At 37.7% G+C, this 24,946-nt stretch overlaps 1 protein-coding gene across 3 annotated transcripts in view; it reads left to right on the top strand.

Moving 5' to 3' along the window:
• Positions 1–13,545: 13,545 nt before the first annotated feature.
• hivep2a (HIVEP zinc finger 2a) overlaps positions 13,546–24,946 on the top strand; it is a 92,446-nt gene continuing 81,045 nt past the window's right edge. Inside the window, exons 1-2 of one of the 3 annotated variants that reach the window (XM_066702250.1) lie at positions 13,546–13,862; positions 20,535–20,605. The gene's annotated coding sequence lies outside the window, so the exon portion shown is untranslated. Of the gene's footprint in view, positions 13,863–19,647; positions 19,980–20,534; positions 20,606–24,946 lie in introns of those variants that run through there. The other 2 variants (XM_066702338.1, XM_066702423.1) reach the window with 2 other exon arrangements.

Raw genomic sequence — 24,946 nt, 5'->3', positions numbered from 1 at the left:
TAAAGTACAAGGGCTGTAGACAGTTTGTGGTTAATGTGTGTGAAGTTTTCGTTGATGCAGCCTGCAGAACTACGTAGATTTCTTCCTAGCATGCATGCACTCTCAGCTGTCTCACTCAATTGCCCTTTAATCAGAAAAAAAGTCATACATTACTTTTGTTTGTGCCACAGTGACAAAGACCCATGATCAGGTATAATGATAAGATGACTTCAGTGAATGAAGATGTAATGCATTTTGCTGGCATTTGTCTGCTAAGGGTAATGAACACATTTCACAGATCACCTAGAGCAGATCACACTGCAGAACCCTCCTAAGGGGTAACAGCACATGACAGGTGCTTGGTGATCTAAAACCAACAAAATTAAAGTGTGTATCTGTGAACACTGGGATCGTATTCATTTTGAGGCGCACTTAAATTACAAATAACATTACAGAATGTTTCATTGGGATTTCCTCACCCCAAAGGCCACAAACATCTTCAACTAACAGATGAGGCCTTATCTGTAGACTGGTACACCTTGTGGGGCAAAAAAATATCAACTTTTCAAGTGCATTGATTCGATTATACTTATAATAAAGCTGGTTAAGACAAACCAGAATGTTGAGTATAGGTTTTGTGTTTGAATTTTGCTTGTCTCCTATTCAATTGAGTCATATTGACTGATTCAAAACTGTAGCTGATTTTTCTTTTTTTTTATTGTGCCCATACCATTTAAAACTGCTATATAATGCAAAAATGCATATAATAACAATAATAGTGTCTGTTTGCCTTAGTAAAAGAAGATCTCTCAAGAATCTGATTGAAGATCTGCTGTTACCAAAGGGATTGTTTAGATTCAGGATCATACAGGATTAGGCATACACAACATAGTTTTTCTTGAGGTTTCCTTGGTAACAGGAGAATTCTGAAGCAAACCACAAGAGGTATTGTTTCTCCAAGCAGACCCTGATATTCAAGGTAAGCCCTGTCTGTGTATGTCTACCCATACACAATTGTAATAGTGTATGGACTTGTTTATCTATAATAAATAAATACGACTGTTATTATTATGGATCTTCTTCTTCTTCTTCTTCTTCTTCTTCTTCTTCTTCTTCTTCTACTTCTTCTTCTTCTTCTTATTATCATTATTATTCATCTGGCATACTTGCTTTAGAATCCCCTCTCATTTTCATTCCATGATCAACTACCGTACACAACTTGAAAATGAATAAATATTTAAAAGAATTCACCATAATGCTATTTTATTGTGTTATATATATGTATATATGCTTTTTACTCAAAGATTACTGTATTAAAACAGCAGCCTTTTAAACTCCAACATTTCTCCTAACAACAGTTGTTACTGGCCTGGCCATAGCTAAAATATTTTTTTCAATTTCAGTCTATACTAAATTAAACCACACAGCCCTCTATGATCTGAACATCCACGCAGTGTGTGTGTGCGTGTGTGTGTGTGTGTGTGTGTGTATTTTCCACTTTGAGGGAGTACAGTACTTGATTTTACGAAAGAGATGAGTGGGTGGCATGTTCCAGACTGAACAGGATGAGGCCTCTTGTATGCATAGTAACAACAAGCCAAGGTGAACTTAGCTTCATATGTGTTGAATGGATACTGCATGAGATACCTTACATATTTACTCAGATGCTGCTTGAGAACTATACTCCCAGGAGCACCAACCAGGCTGCAACCCTGCAATCTTATATTGCAGCTTGCTTTTTCCCCTATTCACAGGAATACTCCCTTGACCCGGGGCATTCATTAAATTAAATAGTCTCTTAAAAGAAAAAAAGAAATAGCACTACAAAACAAACCTATAGCTGTCCAATAGGGACTATAATTATTAGTGACACTAGGGGCCCTCACACAAAAACTTTAATTGAACTTTTGGGAAAGTAGTTGCAACTCAACTACAGTCATTTCACACTGTAAATAATATATATGAAAAATTCCAATTGGGTTTTTGCACTGGACACAGAGCTGAAACAGTCTAAACTAAAGTATTTAATGATTTCCTTCTGCCCTCCAATGTAGGTAACAACTATAAAATGGTATACATGCCTTCTTTGACACTATTGACCATCAAATCCTGATAGACCACCTCTAAAACATAGCAGACTTTTTGAGTCTTGTTCTAGGTTGTTTTAAATCCTACCTAACAAACAGATTTCAATATGTGCAGATTAATAAAACAAAAAACATCAAATCTATCTGATATTATGTTTGGAGTGCCTCACGGCTCTACTATTGAAACAAAGCTCTTCTCACTCTATATGCTTCCACTTCGAGACAGCGTGCATATACAGCTCTGGAAAAAATTAAGAGACCACTTAACATTGATTTCTGAACTTGGAGTAGTCTCTTAATTTTTTCCAGAGCTGTGCAACCTGTCTCAGTGTCTTTCTGAGATAAAAAGTTGGTGAATGCTGAATTCTGATAAAACAGAATTTTTAATATTAGGGCAGAGACATTTTACTGTAATTTCAATAATGTCTGTCCTTAACACTGACAACTTTAACCTCAGTCCCAGAATATCAGCATGTAAGGTGCTATCTTCGATCCGGACCTCTCTTTTAATGTGCACATTAAAAAATTGCCCAGAATATCATCACTTCAGCTCAGAGATATTCTAATTTAAGACATTTTTCTTTTCTTTTCAGTATACAGACAAATGAATATATTATTTATCACACCCAATACTCTTGGGCAGTCCAAACTGTTTAATCTCTATTACTTCAATAAAAACAAAAAATATAATCATATTTCTCAGTTTCAAGAACAAGTGGGTTCTTGTAAAATGTAATAGAAGTTGATGGAGTTCGTAGTCCCCACCCCCTTCTCTCTCTCTGCCAGTGAGTGTGCACATTCTGCTGCAGAGAGAGAATGGCTGTTAGATGCCACATTGAGAAGTGCCTTGCTGTATATCCCTGGATTTGTATTATGCTACAATTTATTTTCAGAAATTTCAAATTCTTTATATATATACAGTGGGGGAAAAAAGTATTTGATCCCCTTTTGATTTTGTACGTTTGCCCACTGACAAAGAAATGATCAGTCTATCATTTTAATGGTAGGTGTATTTTAGCAGTGAGAGACAGAATAACAACAAATAAATCCAGAAAAATGCATTTAAAAAAAAATATAAATTGATTTGCATGTTAATGAGGGAAATAAGTATTTGACCCCTTCGACTTAGTACTTGGTGGCAAAACCCTTGTTGGCAATCACAGAGGTCAGACGTTTCTTGTAGTTGGCCACCAGGTTTGCACACATCTCAGGAGGGATTTTGTCCCACTCCTCTTTGCAGATCCTCTCCAAGTCATTAAGGTTCCGAGGCTGACGTTTGGCAACTCGAACCTTCAGCTCCTTCCACAGATTTTCTATGGGATTAAGGTCTGGAGACCGGCTAGGCCACTCCAGGACCTTAATGTGCTTCTTCTTGAGCCACTCCTTTGTTGCCTTGGCTGTGTGTTTTGGGTCATTGTCATGCTGGATTACCCATCCACGACCCATTTTCAATGCCCTGGCTGAGGGAAGGAGGTTCTCACCCAAGATTTGATGGTACATGGCCCCGTCCATCGTCCCTTTGATGTGGTGCAGTTGTCCTGTCCCCTTAGCAGAAAAACACCCCCAAAGCATAATGTTTCCACCTCCATGTTTGACGGTGGGGATGGTGTTCTTGGGGTCATTCCTCCTCCTCCAAACACAGCGAGTTGAGTTGATGCCAAAGAGCTTGATTTTGGTCTCATCTGACCACAACACTTTCACCCAGTTCTCCTCTGAATTATTCAGATGTTCATTGGCAAACTTCAGACGGGCCTGTACATGTGCTTTCTTGAGCAGGGGGGCCTTACGGGTGCTGCAGGATTTCAGTCCTTCACGGCGTAGTGTATTACCAATTGTTTTCTTGGTGACTATGGTCCCAGCTGCCTTGAGATCATTAACAAGATCCTCCCGTGTGGTTCTGGGCTGATTCCTCACCGTTCTCATGATCATTGAAACTCCACGAGGTGAGATCTTGCATGGAGTCCCAGACCGAGGGAGACTGACAGTTATTTTGTGTTTCTTCCATTTGCGAATAATCGCACCAACTGTTGTCACCTTCTCGCCAAGCTGCTTGGCGATGGTCTTGTAGACCATTCCAGCCTTGTGTAGGTCTACAATCTTGTCCCTGACATCCATGCACAGCTCTTTGGTCTTGGCCATGGTGGAGAGTTTGGAATCTGATTGGCTTCTGTGGACAGGTGTCTTTTATACAGCTAATCTCAGCTCGTTACCTGTGTAAAAGACACCTGGGAGCCAGAAATCTTGCTGATTCATAGGGGATCAAATACTTATTTCCCTCATTAACATACAAATCAATTTATAACTTTTTTGAAATGCATTTTTCTGGATATTTTTGTTGTTATTCTGTCTCTCACTGTTAAAATACACCTACCATTAAAATTATAGACTGATCATTTCTTTGTCAGTGGGCAAACGTACAAAATCAGCAGGGGATCAAATACTTTTTTCCCTCACTGTATATACACTCACCTAAAGGATTATTAGGAACACCATACTAATACTGTGTTTGACCCCCTTTCGCCTTCAGAACTGCCTTAATTCTATGTGGCATTGATTCAACAAGTTGCTGAAAGCATTCTTTAGAAATGTTGGCCCATATTGATAGGATAGCATCTTGCAGTTGATGGAGATTTGTGGGATGCACATCCAGGGCACGAAGCTCCCGTTCCATCACATCCCAAAGATGCTCTATTGGGTTGAGATCTGGTGACTGTGGGGGCCAGTTTAGTACAGTGAACTCATTGTCATGTTCAAGAAACCAATTTGAAATGATTCGACCTTTGTGACATGGTGCATTATCCTGCTGGAAGTAGCCATCAGAGGATGGGTACATGGTGGTCATAAAGGGATGGACATGGTCAGAAACAATGCTCAGGTAGGCCGTGGCATTTAAACGATGCCCAATTGGCACTAAGGGGCCTAAAGTGTGCCAAGAAAACATCCCCCACACCATTACACCACCACCACCAGCCTGCACAGTGCAAGGCATGATGGATCCATGTTCTCATTCTGTTTACGCCAAATTCTGACTCTACCATCTGAATGTCTCAACAGAAATCGAGACTCATCAGACCAGGCAACATTTTTCCAGTCTTCAACTGTCCAATTTTGGTGAGCTTGTGCAAATTGTAGCCTCTTTTTCCTATTTGTAGTGGAGATGAGTGGTACCCGGTGGGGTCTTCTGCTGTTGTAGCCCATCCGCCTCAAGGTTGTATGTGTTGTGGCTTCACAAATGCTTTGCTGCATACCTCGGTTGTAACGAGTGGTTCTTTCAGTCAAAGTTGCTCTTCTATCAGCTTGAATCAGTCGGCCCATTCTCCTCTGACCTCTAGCATCAACAAGGCATTTTCGCCCACAGGACTGCCGCATACTGGATGTTTTTCCCTTTTCACACCATTCTTTGTAAACCCTAGAAATGGTTGTTCGTGAAAATCCCAGTAACTGAGCAGATTGTGAAATACTCAGACCGGCCCGTCTGGCACCAACAACCATGCCACGCTCAAAATTGCTTAAATCACCTTTCTTTCCCATTCAGACATTCAGTTTGGAGTTCAGGAGATTGTCTTGACCAGGACCACACCCCTAAATGCATTGAAGCAACTGCCATGTGATTGGTTGGTTAGATAATTGCATTAATGAGAAATTGAACAGGTGTTCCTAATAATCCTTTAGGTGAGTGTATATATATATATATATATGTATAGTAGGTTTCATATTGATTTTAAACACGTATTTCACACAAAAAAAAAAATAGTTTTATTCCCACATGGTAAAATACATTTGCACTATAACAATAATTTAATTTACAAATTGTGCAAACTTAATTTTATAAACTGTACGTTTTTTGCGTTCTGAAAAATAAAGTTTGATAACCTGAGTTATCCTTAACAACGGAAAAAAAATCTAGTGTCTGTACACCATTTTCTTTGCTAGTTTATCCTTATGTGTATATGACAGTGTTACAGTAACTCCCTGGGTTTGCTTGATTATACAATTTATTTTTATGCCTGTGCTTCGGAGTGCAGAACAAGACGGGTGACATCATCATTCTCTGCATTGTGTGCCCAGCAGAAGTGCTCGACATAAATAAGAACTCTTAAGAAAAAAAGTCCTCCATGGTTATTTTAGTATTGTGCATAAAAATTGATTTTTTTTCTTTTCTCTCTGAATGGTATGTTTTATTTTGTTAATTGTTTATGTGAATATTATCCATATGCATCAAATGTAATCGAATATGAAACCACTGTGCTATAATTGCATATTTGTGTTGTTGTTTTTTATTAAAGTCACATTTTTATGTTTTGAACAGTAATCATATACCTGAAATATGAATTAAGTGGAGTGTGCAGCCCTTGCAAGATAATATCATGACCCACATATTACACTAGCATCTAGAACTGATTTCAGTTGATGAAAGTCCTGTTATAGCCTCTGAATACCTCGTCAAGCTTTATATACACCTGGTGGAGCACTCTAGTCCCAGCACGCCAGCTACCTAGTAGTCCCTAAAATTAGCACAGAAACAATAGGAGGGAGAGCATTTAGCTACAGGGTCCTTAAGCTGTGAAATGATCTCCTGGCCAATGTTAGAGATGCCCCTTCTGTTTCAACCTTTAAGTCCAGGCTAAAGACTTATTTCTTTAGTCTATCATTACCTCTATAGTTTTTACATACTTCCTGCCACCAATGTCTCATGTTGCACATTAACCTAGGCTGCATTCTCCACCCTTCTGGCACACTGCACTAACTCATCTCTTTGTTTCCTCTGAGATGACCTCCTGCAAATGTGTAATCAAGCTAATGTTGTACCAGTGCTGTTGCCCTGCCATCCAGTTGTTATAAAGAAAGTGCATATATACATATACTTATTGTACCAGAATAGACATTGTGTCTGTTTTTCAGGAAATGTCTGATAGTGTTGCATGAGTATTGTTGTTGTTTATTTATCCATGGGCTGTTCTGGGTGTGGCCCTAAGGGGACTTACCACATGTTCCTTGTGTAAACATTATTATTTGGAGTTGAGACCTTCCCTTAGCAGGCGGTGGCCTCAAGGCAGATTTCCTCACCAGTCCGCTGCCCTCTTCCCTTGTGATGGTTTGGTTATATAGTAACCCCTCCCCCTTTGGGTAGCATTCTTGAATTGAAAGATAATGATAGGGTGTGAATGCAGCCCCGGTTATCTGAAAAATATGAAATGTGTTCATTCAGGTTCCATAGTATCAGGCTTAAGGCCCTGCCATTTTTGGGTAGCATTCTTTTTCAGACAGCCTTTCATTCTCATTCCTTTTTTATTTAGCCAAATTGCTTCTTGTATAGTAGAACCTGTGGCAATGTGTAAAATAGACTTCCAAGGGATTTCTCTCTCATTTAAACCAATCACACACATATGAAAGCTGCTGAGCCAAGGAAACAAATGGGGTAAATAAAGGGAAGGGAACGAATGAAAGTAATGGAACGATTCAAATAGTGTATTTTCCAACTCCACCTCCCCCTTCAAAATATTACATTTTTATTTCATAATGATTTTTATTGCTGAATTGTCAATTTAATGTGGCAGCAGATCGTGGAAAAGTGTTGTCTTTTGTGAGAGATGAGAAAAATGAATAACCCAGGGCATCCTCCTGAAGTAACAAAATCCTGAACATTTGTATGCTCATTGGAAAAAAGAAAATGTTGAAAGATACCAAGGAGGAATGGAATAATAACAATATGTTATCCTCTGACAGATGTTGCTTCATCCTTGTATGGATCTTTAGGATTATTTATTTTTTTAGTATGAGAGAATGAGAGAAAACATCTGTTTAGTTATTGTATAATTGTTATGCTTGGATTAATAACATATTAAAATTCATAGGGATGTTGTGAGTTTTTTTATTTAATGGTACATGTGAATAGGGGTGTTCAACCTCATTAGTTTATAGGCTGTAAGCTTAGTAATTTATGTAAAAGGTTTCATGTGTGTATCATGAGGCTGATGGTGTGGGTGAGATCAGCAAACATTTATTTTGTGTGAATCCCATGCTGGGTAGAGGAACTGGTGTTTTAGTGGAGAATGGCTATACACATTCAAAGGTATCCACCACCCCGGAAAAAAAAAAAAAAAAACATTAGCCAGTTTACCAAAACCACTTAAACAATGTATGGCAAAGTTACATAATTTTTGTGGTGCTGTGTTTCCACCCACAGTTCCTTTAAAAAAAGATGAATGGTTAAAAGGAATTTCCACTATTCAACACACTTTATAATCTTATGATCCCCAGGCTTAAATTGATTGCTCTTGTCCTCGCTATGGAAGTTAACATTGGGATATATAAATCAGTATCAATCTTTAACCACTAGGAGTCTCACATTGAATGAAAAATTCCTATCAGCTAAGAAACATTAGACTTGTTCACCTTTGGAGTTTAGCTAACCTTGCCAAATTTAAGTGTAGCTTCAGGATGAATATAACTGCCTTCTTATGCTCTTCTATAGTTCTGATTAATTTACTTATTAATAACAAAACCATGATATTCCAACAGAGCCTCAACAATCTGGTACGAGATCTGGCCTTTGATTGAGGCTTATGGCAGGGGTGGCTAACCCTGGTCCTGGAGAGCCGCAGGGTCTACAGGCTTATGTTCTATTCAGATCGTTAACTGCTTAATTGAACCAATTATGGGTCTTAATTAGGCAAAATGTCCCTGTGTTCAAGGTATCCATTAATTGATAATTTAGAGAGACCTGGAAATCCTGCAGGATTGCGGCTCTCCGGGACCAGGGTTAGCCACCCCTGCTGTAGGGAAACCCATGAAGAGAACAAACACACAAACTAAAATAAAATAATAAATAAACAGTAGTAATACATTTCACTATTTGTAATGTGAAAGCCTCCTACTTGGTTGGCTAATGGTTTATATAAATATACCAAAGTCCATTTGTGTTTCACAGTTATGGTTTCCATTGACAAATTATTCCTGGTGGCTCTGTGACAGTGAGTAAACACACATTGCTTAATTTTAATTTTAATATTTTGTTTCTTGACTCTTTACAAGGCTCTGTATAACATGACAACTTTGACATATTTTCATTGTGCACAGATGATTTTTAAGAACTATTCAAATAAGTGAATGAAGAAAATTAATAAGGAAAACTTGTCTCTGACACAAAAATTGATGGCCCTTAAACTATAGGAGTATGTCACTTTAATAATTATTGTTATGATTATTTACAGAAGAAAAATGATTTATTAAGTGTACTCAAGGAGACAAGGAGGATTGATTCTCAGCTTCAATTGAATAATGTTTTCTGAGGAATATTTGGTAGATTTTTCACACCTATATTGGACTTTGGGTCTGTTGGTACTAAATCATGTTGCTTACTGCAGATTTATGTTAATAATCCCCATATGACCTTATGGACCTATAATTACTATTAAATAGAAATTCCCTGAAATATTTGTAACAGATTCTCATGACATTTTCTGGAATGGTGGTAGAACATGATCCAGGAGAAAAGTAGCAGCAATTCCTGTTTATGACAGATGCATGAATGTACAGTTAGTCAAAGGACTCTGATGGTTTCTGGGTAAAGCAAAGTATATGGGGGGTGAAGTGAATAAATATCAGTAAATTATCAACTGTCTATGCCTGAATTGCTGCTGCAGCAAACAATTAGTGCATGCAATGACTGCGGTTAATAATGGTTTGGCACTTGTTTAGGTGGGGATTTGACAATACTGATTTGCAAAAGAAACAGGAAGTCTATCTCTGTGCATCAAAGGGCATTTGGGAGTTCCCTTCTTGCACAGCTGAAGGTAATATTTTGTGGCATTCTACAGTACAAGAAAAAGTTAAATCTGTTCAATTTTAATTTAACCATTTTACAGTGCATGTAACAGAAAATATGAAGAATAGATTTTTTTTTATCGCTGAAATTTAAGATTTTGTAATCTTCTATTTTTCCTTTTTTCAACTTTCATTTACATCTTCCATTTACAAAATTCAAAACACATTTGTGATAGATATTGCAAGATAGCTATTTCACATTTGTTGGATTTCAACAACAAATTAAATCTACAGAAGCTATACATTTTTATAATAACCTCCATACTACAGTTGTGAACAGTATTACATAAATAGGTATTGGGACAAGTCACCCTCTGCCCAGATATAATTATACCACAGATCATGTCCCATATAGAGGTTGGTTTTTGTGAAGGGCACAATATCATGATATTGTGGATGGCTATATGTTGCCACTTTTGCTGAATTTTGAAGTTTTGAAGCCTGTACATCTACCAGCAGGATTACACAGATAAACAGAATGCCACACACTTTGGATACAGTGGATCAATGAGAATAGCATTTAAAACATTGTATGGTCTGCTCAGAGTCCTCACCTCAATCTCATAGATCATCTGTGGACTGGAACTAAAACAGTGAATTAGAAAGCCTGGAGATTTTATCTTCTCTCTGTACACTTAAAAATACAATCTGGGAAGATTAAATACAACAGAGCATGGGTAGTATATATTGATCAAATTTAATTTCAATAGCATGCTGTTTCTCCTAAATGTACTCCATCCCCCTTCCTTTGATTTATTGCATATGATCTCCATGTGTGTTGAGTTGTTTTTTAAAGGTAGAAATAACCTAATACTTTCATTGTACATTCCTGATACATTGAGTTTTCATGCATTTAAGTCAATAATAATGTTACTTTTGCAGAACAGGAAGACATGTTATGTTAAACTAGAGCTAAATTACATAAAGCACATCAGGCCATTTTGTATTATTTATTTGCTAATTTAAAAAAAAAAAAAAAAAAAAAAAAAGGGGGCACATACTGAATTACTGATCCTAACCAAAACAGGGTCACAACAGTGTTGACAAGATTTAAGAAAAATGGAATATTTTGTGTGTCACTCTAAATCAAGGATGTCCAGATTTCCATCCTGTGGTGTTTGATCCTACAGGTTATAAAGGTGTATTTAATGTTTCCTCTACTAAATACATGGGAAAGGTAGCAGTGGTAAGCAAAACAATATATTTCTTCCTGGGTGGTAAAGTATGATTTCGTGGCCTGAAATCTGTGACAACATGTACCCAGCATGTTGAGCACCTCTCAATTCGTGTTCTGTATGTTCTATATGCAGTTAATGTTTGAAAAAGCTGTCATTTGAAACACTTGGGTGGTGTTTAAGCATATTGTTATTCTAGAAATTGCTAACCATTGACCTGTACATTGCTACTGTAACTTTTTACAGTAGTTAGCTATAGTTTATTACCCCATTTCAACCCACATATTTATAATGTATTTATTAATACTAAATATTACACTTGCTAAAATATACTTTAATATATATATTTTTAGCAGACCTAATTAAGAGCTTTGTGGGAAACACTTCCTGGGTAAGGGCAGTGCTGTGATGCCCTGTACCAGAACTAAGTCTTATTAATTCCAGAAAGGCTGTCCCCGCACCTTCCTATTTCTGGTCACCCTGCAGATTAGAAACAAGTTATTTAGAGGATTCATAATAGAAAGTACTGGATTTGACCTGAAGTGACAGCGGGCCACTTTGCAGAAGGCATAAGCCACTGTTGCTTTATCTTTCCTCCTCCTTGTTAATCCACTCAACAGAATACAATGAAAGCACACACATGTAACAGACACCAATAATGCTGAACCAGACCTATTAGGCTAAAGATCTCATTGCTTCATTTGTCTCACAAACAACTTCAGCTTTAATAGATAACTCTTTACAAATATATTGCAGAACCTGATAAGGAAGATGTCAGATATATCAATAGCAAAATGTATAATTATATCAATCAATCAATATTTCTATCTATCTATCTATCTATCTATCTATCTATCTATCTATCTATCTATCTATCTATCTATCTATCTATCGATCGATCTGTAGACAATTAATTATTTTCTGTGATATAGTTATCCAGGACTTCCTGCATAGTCCTTCACAATAATGATTATATAAATCTATTTAAGTCCTTAATTGTGAGGCAGCTCCATTGAATTTTTTTACATTAGATCATTGTGCAACTCTTTTACTTCTGTATTAGTAAGCCTGGCATGTAAGGATGGAAGGCAGTCCTTGTTTAATGATCTTACTAAATTATGATTATAAAAGTAGTAATTTTTTATGTGTATTCCAAGTTAGTTAAAGTGTTAAGGATGCTGTAAAGAATCTCATATAGCCCATATAGCCCTTATTTTGTTTTAAAGAAGACTATAATAATTAAGCATTGTGCAATACAATTAATTAAAGAGCCAGTTTGACATTATTGCAGCTTCCCATTCCTGCTCTAGAGAAACCATGTGCCTTCTGGCTTTTGTTCCATCATACCACTTCAGTAGCCTCTACTTGCATTACTTCTAAACATTTTTTTTTTCAATGTACATTATTTTAAACAGTTGTACATCTTAAAGCATCAGGGAGATAAGAAGGTAGAATTATCCCTGGAACAAGATATATATATATATATATATATATATATATATATATATACACTAAAATTTTTCAAGTATACCTCACTGAACTGGTATTTAACATTGGATCTTTTACATTGGGGCAATGCAGAACTAATAGTGCTTACAATGGGAGTGATTTAAGCAGTGTAATTGCACATATCTGTACATTATTAATTGGTAACCTATTATTTTAGGCAGTTGTTAAATAGTCATGGCTCATGCACCCTTCCTTAGTCACACACCTCAATCTTGAGGTTGCACACCCTCCTTTCCTTCAAGCAACATGAACAGCATGTGTTGATATTAAATATTAATGTGGTACCATTCCAAGTACACAAACAATTGCAATAACATACATAAAATGTGAAACACCAACTAGAACATGATAACTGTGACCTTCCATGATGTTGTAACAACAGCATCTTGATATAGTGGCTTCTCCAACAAAATGCCATCGCATTGTAATCTTATTTTGGTTTGGGTTGTTTACCGAAAGCACCAATGGACATCCTTGAATTTTAGTAGTTAGATAAAGCAGCCACTGGTGAAAATGTATTAAAATAGATATTATTTGGGAGTGGGCTTCCATTGCTGTTAATTCCTATTATTGCCCTCAACCTCAATTGGGGTTTCCCCCTCACAAAGCCAGACGCTGATAGATTTGCACCAGCCCCTGACAAAATCCTACAAACGATACTGAACGGTAGTGACAATTAAAAAAAAAAAAAAAAAACGGCCAAAAAGGTGATTGCACGTAATCGCAGACGTGTTTGGCAAAGCTGCAGCATCCCAAGGTATGCTTTTCCCCCCAGCTTGTCACATCCCGGCCGCGGCTCTGAGGGAGTTCCCCGCGCGCACAGCCTCGGTCCGGGAGGTGGCTGGCGCGAGGCTCTCCTGCTCTCTCGCGCACACTAGCTCAGCCTCACTCTGGGACGCGCTGGGGGATCCGATGACGTCACGGGCCCAGCTTTATTTTTTTTTCTATTCTGGGAAGTGGTGCCAGGAATAACCCTGTCTGTCTCCCGAGCACAGGCTGCGGCGGAGCTCCGGCTTAAAAAAAAAAAAAAAAAAAAAGCAACGGGAGGAATTCACTGACAGCTTTCCTTCCGCGGATGACAATGAGCCCAGCGTCTTAGAGAAACGAGTTATCCCTGTAAGAGGGAAGTTTTCTTTGCTCTTTTTTGACTACTTGTAATATTTTTTTGAACTCCTCGGTCTGCACGGCGACACGTTAAGAAGGAGCTGTCAACTTGTTACCATTTGAACCCAAGGGGTGACATTTTACCCGTGTGGATGCACAGCACTTCACCACATTGGACACGGTAAGTGCCTTCCTACAGTAAGTAGGTAAGTTGCGTGACGACACTGAGAGGTTTGTCGTGTTTGTTTCTGAACGAAAGAGACATGTCGCCGAAGTATTTAGTCGTGTTTGCGCTAGTTATTGGGATATGCGGGGAATACCCAGTCGCTTGCATGTAGATGAGGGCGATTGCGTAATATCCTGAGGAATTTGCATAGCAGAGAGAGGGGTTGCTTAGCTAGAGGCTTTTGCCGGACACGATTGACATTCTGTTTTTTTTTTTCCTCCGCAGTTTCGATCAGAGAGGTGCTCGATTATTCTGTTTTGGTGTCGCCTGTTCATGTAGGCTGTTAAGGCTATGTGTGTAAAGTGTCATAGACTGTTTTGCATGTATTATGTATGTATGTATGTGTGTGTGTGTGAGAGAGAGCGAGAGAGAGAGGTGGGCGGGACGTTGGCTCGTTCCGGGAATGTTCCATGACGTGTACGCCGACAGGAAGGGGGTTAACAAGGGGAGCTCTGCCTCTGCTCAAGCAGATGTTCAGTTCTGTATCCTCCGGGGGAAGCGAATTCACTTTCGTAGGATGGCATTTACGGCAGAAGCCACGGTACGGTTTTTTGTCAAACGTTATCCCTCGACATGTCCTCCACGTCAAATGTCTACTGAACTCGGCTGCGTCATTTTTGACCGGTTGCCTTATTAATCAAAGTTATTTTCATTAATCATCAAGACCCCCTCATTCCGCTTGAACACAAAATGGCATTGCACGACTGGGATTATATGTGGTTAATGTACTTGCAAGACTACGGAGTTGCTCTAGTGTAATTTTTGAATTCTCTACAGCAAAATAAAGACATTGAATACGACTGATACAGACTAATATGGTTACCCCAAGTTCGGCTCAGAAATGTATTTGCCTGGCATAGGTTACAACGGTGGAGACAAACATGTTTCATTTTGGATGGGAACATTTTAGCTTAGCAGTCGCTTTAACATTTGTGATACAGCATACACATAGACAGATATATAAATACACATAAACCAAGACAGTGTTTGTGTCAGCTACAAAAATGCCCATGAGACAATTTTGTTTTTGAACTCCACATGTTCAGCTAATTAGGGACTTTTGTAATTCAGTATAACTACAAATACTTCGAGACTGGCATTTCTCTGCCCTGTGTATATTACACTGTGAACGTTTGAAGAAATCCAGTATCTCTATTCACACTACACTATATTATCACTTATATCTATAAACACAACAGAGAAAGTTATCCATTATAGTATATACTCCATAAAGTAGTGCAGAGTTTAACTGAAGGTTTGTGCACAACACAATACTTAATAGAGCACTGTCAATACTACATCAGTTGTGGTACAATTTTGTTAGATGATGTTGATTCATATCTGTGTTATTAGAACATAAAAAATACTTTTGTCTCTAATATATTCCACAAAAGCTCATTAAAAAGGCTGAGGAGTTTACATTGTCTTAAGTATTTCAATATTTTTTGTGTACTCTGTCATGTTAATGCCCAGTGGGACAAGAATCATTCAGAATGGAATATGTATTGACTCAGACAAGTATGAGATTACAGGGGCTATAACAATTTTTTAACAGTACAGAATGATAATGCATAGTCTACTTAAAGTGGAATGGTAGAGTAGGACACAAAGTCAAAGTCTTAATTTAAAAGCAGTAATGAAAAACAACTACTGTAATATGATTTATCTAAAAAATATCCAAAGGGTGAAATTTTGACCAAAGCAGGAGTAAAATAAAAGTAAAATAATACAAATTGATTAATAATTAAATTAATAATTATGCTACTACATGAAATAAGTATTCATTTTGTATCTGTAGGTTTAGTTAAAGGTTGAAGTTCAAGTTTATATTAAGTATGCCATTCTTTGTAAATAGGCGCTGTGACAAAAAAAAGGTCTCCCCTCAGGTATATTTAATTGATTTAAAAAAAAAAAAAAAAAAAAAAAAAAATTCAGCTCCCAGCTGGAGGTAGGCTATTTCATTTTGTCTCTCTGGTGTCTATTTAACTTGCAATTCACCATGCTAAACTTGCTATTTCGAGAAAAATAAATGACGTAAAGTGGACTACGAACAGCAATAGTGGTAAAGTAAACTAATGTGAAAGTGCTCTGAAACATGTTGGTGAAACATTCTCCAATGAAGGCCTTCTGACACAGATATACTTCAACTTGTTTTTTTTTTTAATAGGTAGGAAACCTGGCCTATCACAATGTTAAACAACTAAATAGCATGGCTGAAACATGCATAATAAGTGTTCTGTATAATACACTAGCTCCTAGGCTAAGACAAACATACCTTTGCTGTGGTCTTTGGGATTCCCTCTAATTGCTGTTGTTTATCAGTTCTTTTTCAGTGTCTTTGCCATAAAGCTATCTTGTAATTCTAAATGGAATTCTTAACTGCATTGTGATTGAGTGTTTGTCATTTAATTAATCTGTGGCGGGTAAAGAACATATTTAGAATGAATGCCACTGTATAACCTTCATAGTCATAGGTTTTTCCTTTTTAATTATAATGTCTTTATATAATTTGAATAGCAGTAGCAGATCAGGTCAGTTCTGTTTCTCAAACAATGCAGTGATGCATCTTTTGCTACGAAAGACCCTCAACTTCTTGTACACTTGCTTACTAATCAAATCCTAAAAGACTAAAGACAACAGTGCTTTATGTTCCTGACTAAGTAGCTGGACTCTTGGTTTCATTTTTACTGTCACCAGACATACAGGAAGTACTTTTTCCAGACACTTAGTGTTACACTGTAGTGTGAAAAAAGAATCTGTGAGATACAGAAATAGGTGCAGCTGTCAGTTTTTCTCCTTGAAGTGCTCTGTTGTGTTCAAAGAGAATAACAGCCTTTTGTTCCCCATTTCTCTGAAGAATCTCTGAAGTGGTGGTACAGGAACTTTGTGATTTGCATGCATGGCATTGTTTTTCAACTTAAGTAAAAACAAAATACTGTATAATATGGGAAGTGAAACTCAAGTTTGGGGGCTTATAATACTTTTCTGCAGTTCCTCCAGGCACTTTTTATTTTAATTATTATTATTGTTCTATGAATTTGTGTGATTTCATGTTTTGAATTAATGCATTTCAATTTTTTAATATATATATATGTGTGTGTGTGTGTGTGTGTGTGTGTGTTTTTGTGTGCGTGTGCGCGTGTGAGAAATAAACCGTCAGTCATAACTGTGTGGCCATCTGGGTTTTTTGTGCTGTGACTCGAGACAATGTAGTGTGCTGAGTTTATTCTCACGATCTCCGAAGTGCATCAGTCAGTGGTGTGTGTGTCTGTCTCTAGAAAAGGAACAGTGCCTATTGTCAGCCTGTGCAGCTGTCAACCATTCATGTGTAACTTGACTAAATAATATCATGAACTTTATGCTTTCTTTCATATTTAGATTTTTTGTATGAAACTGCATTCTCTCGTACTTAATATTTCTGTGTCATTATGTTGTTGTTAAGTGATCATCTTAAATATACATACACATACATATTCATATGTATATACACACATACACAAAGAATGATGTTGCAACGGATTGCTAAATATTATGTACTACTTTGGGTTCTCTCCTTGTTCTGGTAATGTGTGTCAGTAAAGCTTCTTTCTTCATGTTCTCTAAAATGAGCTTATGATAAAGAATAAGGAAACTTCCTCCAGACTGCCTGCATCATTATCATATGGTCCCTGTACAAACCACAACCTCTAAAGTCACATGAGTGAAAGCACAGATCGAAGTGGCAATTTTGGAAAAATCCTTTAGCAACTTCCAATGTTATGGTATAACCGGAGATTCCTATCAGGGCTTCTACGTAGTGGTAGAGGCTTTGGTGATGGTGTAACACATTGTGAACTGTGCTTGAACAGAAAAGCAAAAGAAGCAAATATTGGCTGATAGAATGTGGAAGTTTATAATTTTTTCTTAATTTCATGGTAATCTTATGGTTCTGTGTTTTCTCAATGTATGTTCTCGATATTAGTGTTTCTTCTCAGGAGAATCACCATATTGCATTTTCTCTTTAGTTCATGATATGCAACCCTCCCCTTACACTCTCACATGCAAGTATGTTTATTAAATTGCTGTATGTATGCCATCTTGCATAACAGGGAGAGATCCTCATTAAACCTCCACAGTCTCAAAAAATTTACAACTCAGAATATAGCAAGAATAAAACTGGTATGTTTTTCTGTTGTATGAAAATACAGCACAGCAGACTTCTGCTGGATTTGGATGGTAAATATGAAATTAACACTGACACACTTGTAATATTTGTAATTTATTGTAGCTAACAGTAATAAAAATGATCAAGTTAGAACATGTAGCCTTTACCTACAGGAATGAGTCATTGCCAAACCTGTTAAAATTCTTGTACTTTTTACAGCATAAACACAGGAAACCCTCGATTTGAGCACTTGTAAAGCACTTGTAATTAATTTGATCTTTGCAAAAAACAATGATGGGCTTGCTCTGAGGAACCATGGGCATTATTTTATATTGGAGTTCATTTGAAATCCATGGAAGATGGAATATGTTCACCTTTAGTTGCAAGTTAAAGCGATCTGGTGCAGTTAGTCAGGGCTCTGAAATAATTACTTATTTACCCTTAAATGACTTTCAGTGGCAGCGTCAAAATTGCACACAATTAATAAGCAGGCAACCCTGTAATATGGACTGCCGTGAAAGAGTCTGCAGTGTCTTGATTTGCAGATCTGCACCTGTGAATGTGAATTGATGCAGTAGGATTTTAAAGCTGGGGGAGGGAGGGGTGACTGGAGTAATGAAACTGCATTAGGTGTTACAGTGATCTTCAGTTAAGAGGTTATTTTGTTGAGTATCTGCTGCATGGTAAACAGAATTTGTATGAGCCCTTTGTCATAGCTCTAATGTTTGTTTTGCAGCAGCAAGGTGAATAATGGTGCACTGTCAGCCTTCCATTTAGTACATTTTCATAACAGAATTTGTACAGGAGGAAGCTGGATATGATATGTGCTTGGATTAGGATCTGTATCCAAATCAGCAGCATAAAAAAAATGACTACAGAATATATCCTTGGGGAAAAAAAGAACAGATAACAACAACAAACCTTTCTTCTCATTATGCTGTGCTTATTTTTAGGGAAGTAAATGAATTGAAAGTCACATACAGTTTATACAATTTTATAAAATGTAACTCATAGTTGGAAAATAAGCAATACATTATTATGACATTGGTCTCTTGGTTACAGTGTAACCCATTCTAATACTGCCAGACATTCAGTAACATGGAACAGCTATTCATGACTAAATATTATGCACTATGAATTACAAGCCATGTGCATCAGAAGAAGAGAGCAAAGACAGTTGTGTTCTGGTGATTGTATCAGTGTTTGTTCCATACCAGTAACTTCTACAGTAGGGCTGGAAAAAATGTTTTTTATCTCATTATAAAATGCAATATGTTATTCATTTTTCATTTATTTTACAAAATATGGAGGATTGTTTATACATGCATTCCTTTTCTGTAGTGTGTTTGAAAAGATGAAACTTACTTTGGCCCATGGTTTTGCTAACGCCCCCAGGGAGTGTGAATACAGTGACGTCCTTGCTTGCCTCAGCTGCACAACAGGAAACACTCATAGCCTCCCCTCCTTCCTGCTTTGAGAAAGTAGTAGTCTTTTTTTTTTCCTCCCTCCCTCCCTGCCTGCCTGCCTGCCTCCCTCCCTCCCTCTGTCTCTCTTGGTTTCTGCAGCAGCAGAACCAGCTGAGACCTACTTTTATCTCCGCACTCTGCAAAGAGCAATTGCCAGCATTGCTGCTGCTGCTGCTGCTGCTGCTGCTGCGATTGATGTTTCCACTGCTCCCAGCCAGCCAATCAGTAAGCAGGTGTTTATGCCGAAGAAATATGATAAAAAAAAAAATCTCTTTCCTCCTCTGTACGCGCTGGGCTTAGTGACAGAGAGGGAGGGAAAGGCTGCTGACAGTAGATGGGAATAGCTCACTTTTGCAGAGCATGTCAGTGCACTCACTGAGGCTTAGAGGACCTGGATGCTTGGACGCTAATTTAATCCTGAGAGGCTCCATTACTTGCAAGATGCAGAGGACACACTGTCAGGTGGGCAGCAGGGATGTTAAACACTGTGTATCGTTGCAACGCAGCTGTAGAATAATGATGAATAATGTGAATGAGAGGTCTGGCCTGCTAAGCCTGAGCAAGATCTGGTGTTTCGATGCTTGTAGGGGAGGTTGGTTGCATCTCTAACCTGCTTCATTTCAAGGCTTGTTAAATGACAGCTGGCTCTCACATTGGGACAGGGTCATATACAATGAGCAGGAGGGGCAGATCACTCTCCCAAATCCTCTCCACTCTGTTGACTGTAGAGCAGAGATGATAGAAAAGGGGAAAGTTATTTAAAAGGCAAGTTCACTTCGATGTGGTTTGTGTATTTGTGTATACTCCTAGCTGATTCTATGGTCAGTGCAATGAGATGTGAAGTATCAAAGCTCAAGTTCAGTACATGTCCCAAGAAGCTTGGGGGAGGTGTGACCATGATTTATTTTAGTGAGTGAGTGTGTGTGCGTGTGTGTGCATGTGTGCGTTTGTTAGTGAGTGTGCATGATTTGTTTGTGAGTTTTTTTCTGACCGTTCTCTGCTTTCTCTCAAAAACAGAGTGTGTAAGATGGGTGTGCACTTGGATTAGCTTGGGACTGCCAAGAGAAGTGGCTCAGCATCTGACTGAGGTGGGTGATTGGTTGTATACAGAAATAATGTATTCAATTCGGATGTTTGTCAGTATACTCAGTGTGGCGACAGGATGTATACTCTCTTTTTTTTGACTGGCAAAGGAAGACAGTGGTAGAAGAGGGCAAGAGCATTGCATAGAAAGTGCTGAGGGAAAAGACAAATTTAAGATTCAGAAATTAAACAAAACTAATCTGCTAAATAACTCTGGTGATAGGGTTAAACTTTTGAGGGTATGTTAGATTTAGGGAAGTTGTAGGCCTATATGTTAGTTTAGGTTCTATTATGTGAGCAGAGGGGATTACATAGTTTTTGTGAGGCCTGTTATTTTAATAATTCTGTTTATTGTGTGACTTCTGACTGTGATTGGGTATTCTTTTACCATTGTTTGAAAGTCCTATTCCTGCCACTGTATGTCAAGCCCATGTGTATGATTGATTCGGTGTGCCTTTGAATGAAAGTAGTGCAATTTAAATAATGCTGTGTGAACAACCTCTTCAATACCTCTTCAACACATAACATGGACATTACAAGGGACAAACTTCATCACATAGGCCTATATATTTTGCACACATTTAGTTTTTTAATAGTGCATTTCAGTCAACTGAAACTGAAAGTAAAACTTTTCTATTATAAAAAACAATAATGCTTGGGTCTGTTGGAACAACACTCAGAGGGGTAATTCAGACTGGTTTGTCTATTCTCGTAGATGTTTTTATGCCCTTGTTAATGTTGTACAGATACTGATGTTCTGTAAGCATTTTGGGCAAATTACTATCTATCTATCTACTGTTTTTTTCTGCCACTCAACCATCACATTTACCTTTAAGGAAAATAATGGGTGCCCCTTGTGCAGTATATACTGCTATTTGAGAAATGCAATCTCTTTTCATATTCAGATGCCCCACTAGGTGAAAAAGGGATTGAGATCACATTCTAGTTCAAACACAGCAGTGTTATGCAGGCATCTGTATCATTGACTTGGCAGTGGTGTGTGGGTGGCCACTGGGCTTAGTGAAGTGTAAATGCCACAGGTTGCAGAACGTGGACCAACATGCTGCTTGACACGCTTTCTTAGTATTGGCTGTGCCTAATTAGAGCTACACATAGCCCACGTGTATAAGAATTTACTTACCTTTCAATCATTTTATACATTCTTAGTTAGTAATGGACAGTTTTTAACAAACAAAAACAATAGTAATAGTAACTTACTAGTTACTTATTAGTAAGATATGGTAGTAGGAGACTGATGCTCCAAATAAGCACTATAGGAGTTTATACATGCACAGACATAATCTACTTACTTTTTAGGAGGAACATAATCTGTTAATTATGTTAGATGCTAAGAAACATTTGGCTGTATGTTTTTCTTAATAACTGGAAAGGAAAGAAGAGATAAACCGATAACAGTAAATTGTGAAATGGCTAAGAGTGGCAGCAGGGAGTAATTGTGCCTGGTTCCTCAGGACGGATATCTGATGTCTGTGCTGACACTTGGGGATGTAGGCAGTCTTAGGCTCTGACATGTAGCTTGAGGACAATATGAGTGATTTGTAGGTCAGCTGCAAACAATGATTTTGTGTCTGGTGGAACCTGGAGCGGATCGGGGAGATTTGTTGAGCCCATATCATGCTGGGTACATGTTCTGTGTTCGACATTGTCCATCTGAGAAAATCAGTGTCCTGCGGATCATCAGTGCGGCCACTGCTTGTCAGGCTCAGGAGACCAAATACATGAACAGCTATCACAAACCTTTTCTTCTGACTGTCCAGAAGACTAAACTATAGGATTTTGACACAGTCCTGAAAGTATGACTTTGGTGATGTATTTCTCTGTGTTAAACAGGCCAATGACATTTTGTACACACAATGTAAAGATGTTGGATTTGTCAAAATATATTTTTGGGAAATTGTATTTATTGTTAATACATTCTATTATTAAGTTTCCTACAAAGTATTGGACCAGTTGTAGGATAATGTATTGTTTGTGTCACTAATATGTTGTCATTCAGAGAATGCACAATGCATTTTAAATTTTGTTTTTCCATTTGTAAGCTATACTTGCTGGAGCCACTATATGTGGGTAAATACTGAAGTCTTCATAGTGACAGTGGAGCTCAGCTGTATTACAAAGCCATTATTGTGTTGGATTACTATACTGTAGTGCAGCCCTAGACACTGCCTGGCACTGCTGGACACATTTCAGAAGCACCAGCAGTGCTGCTTCAAATCCCTCTGAGTTACAAATTATTATTGAACATCTAATCTTCAGTGGTAATGACATGAGTGGGCAATGTCAGACAATTACCTTACATTTTAAAGGTAAATTTGTTTCCACACTCCCTTCATAACTTAGTATGATAGCTAGACAGAGCTTTCTATCACATATGGCCAGTCTATCTGCTTAAAAACTGTTCAGGACTATCTACAGCTTCTGGAGTCCCCGTTCATTTGCTTCCGATTTGACAAAACAAATATTTAACTCATCTGCTTGTAGTTTGCTGTCCCAAGATGACTTTAGATAAAACCCTGTGGTCTTGATTATATCGATTGTGTGCTGGTTTGGTGGCACACAGTAGCTGAATAGACTCGTTGAGAGTTTGCTTTAATGTGCTTTTCCATAGGATGTACATTAATGCAAAGATTTTTGGAGGGGGTAGGCAAAGCACACTAGGTAGTCACATATTTATTCCTTGGTATGGGCAGTTGGGTAAATCAATGCAAAATCGTGTTGTACAGAATAGACTGTTTTATAGTTCCTGTTGGAGATGATGTCAGCATTGAAGGCTTGTGAAAGGTCAAGACTGAAAGCAACTGTGCCCCAAGTATTCAGCCATCTGGGAAGAAACACACTTACACATGTTCATCCCATTGCATGTTTTCAGGCAATTGCAGTGTAAAGCACAGCATTGCTCTGGCTATCATTCAAAAGTTGTGTATCAGAGACCTACCTGCTTCTAGGGCAAGAACATCTGAAGAAAATTACAATTACAACAACAGCCATCATTTGTGAGCAGAATTTATTTTAGTTGCTATTCTAATTAATAAAATATAACCTATAAATCATTTCCCCTAAAGACTGTATATTCATGACGAATACAAATCCAGCAAATACTGTATTTACCATACAGGCAAACCACTTTGGCCTCATGTAACACATACAGCACATTATAATGAAAAATGAAAAAAAAACAGTGGGGGAAATGCATACCATGGGCCTGAGAACCAAGAGGGAACAACAATAATAATATGGGAGACAAAAAAAAGTGTTTGGATGCCAATTTACAAGGTTAGCAGTGAGAGTATCCAGGGCACCATTCCTTGTAGCTGGCTAACTGAGTTAGCCAGATAACTTTCAGGATAACTTGACAGAAGTCTGGCATTTTCCATTCCTCAAAGCAATCTTAAAGTCCAGCTGACTAAGTTACCATAGGAGATAATTTAAATCAGGCTATGGGATTAATTGAATCCGGTTGATAAGCCTGAATTAGTTAAACCAGGTATGAGGAACAGAGCCCAGATGCTGATTGACTGACATTAGAACAAAACAACAATAATACAAATGTGTATTAATGGCATATATATTCCAACAGTGGTCTATGTATGAGCTATCTTAAACATACTAATTCACATATAACATATTTTCTGTTCCTTCACAATATTTTAATGAAAAATGTGCTTTACAGATCAAAGCAGACATTTCAATGAATGTTGTCTAAAATGGGAGATATAAAATTATTTATTTTATTAGTCAATGATTTGATTTTATAAAAGCCCTGATTTACACAATGCATGAAACCTAAGTGTATAGAAATACAAATTCTGTTACTATGGGAACTGCAAGAACTGTGGTGTCCTTCTCTGAATCTGATTGAAAATATAATGGTATGAAAAGGGATTAAAAGCCAAGGGTGAAACTCGCCATGGTTTCTCATAAACGACAAAGACAAAATGGACAACACTGCGGTGAAAAATAATTATTCAAAGCATTTTAGCCACAAGTGTAATGTATAGCATACTGTAATTTATAACATGGGAAACATCTAAAAATCTCAAAGCCTTAACATGTTTTTAAACTATGGCCACAAATGTATAAAAGATTGATGGTTTCCATGTACAGGAAAGTGGTACTGTTTCTTTAGCCTACATCATGTAGTATCATTTGTGTCTATTGATTAATTAATAATTAATTTTCATTAAGCATTCACATTATGTTAACAAGTCTGCTGCTGATGGTGTTGTCCTTTTTGATTACTGTATTGGTAGTTTCACATACAGTGTTTGAGAGAGAGTGTTTCTTCATGAAATGCATTAGCCATGTTATTACTCATTTTGTAGACC

This window comes from Amia ocellicauda, chromosome 1 (genome assembly GCF_036373705.1).
Source record: "Amia ocellicauda isolate fAmiCal2 chromosome 1, fAmiCal2.hap1, whole genome shotgun sequence".
Lineage (NCBI taxonomy): Eukaryota > Metazoa > Chordata > Actinopteri > Amiiformes > Amiidae > Amia > Amia ocellicauda.
The sequence above is the reverse complement of the archived record's forward strand: the minus strand, read 5'-3'. Positions and strand labels throughout refer to the sequence as shown.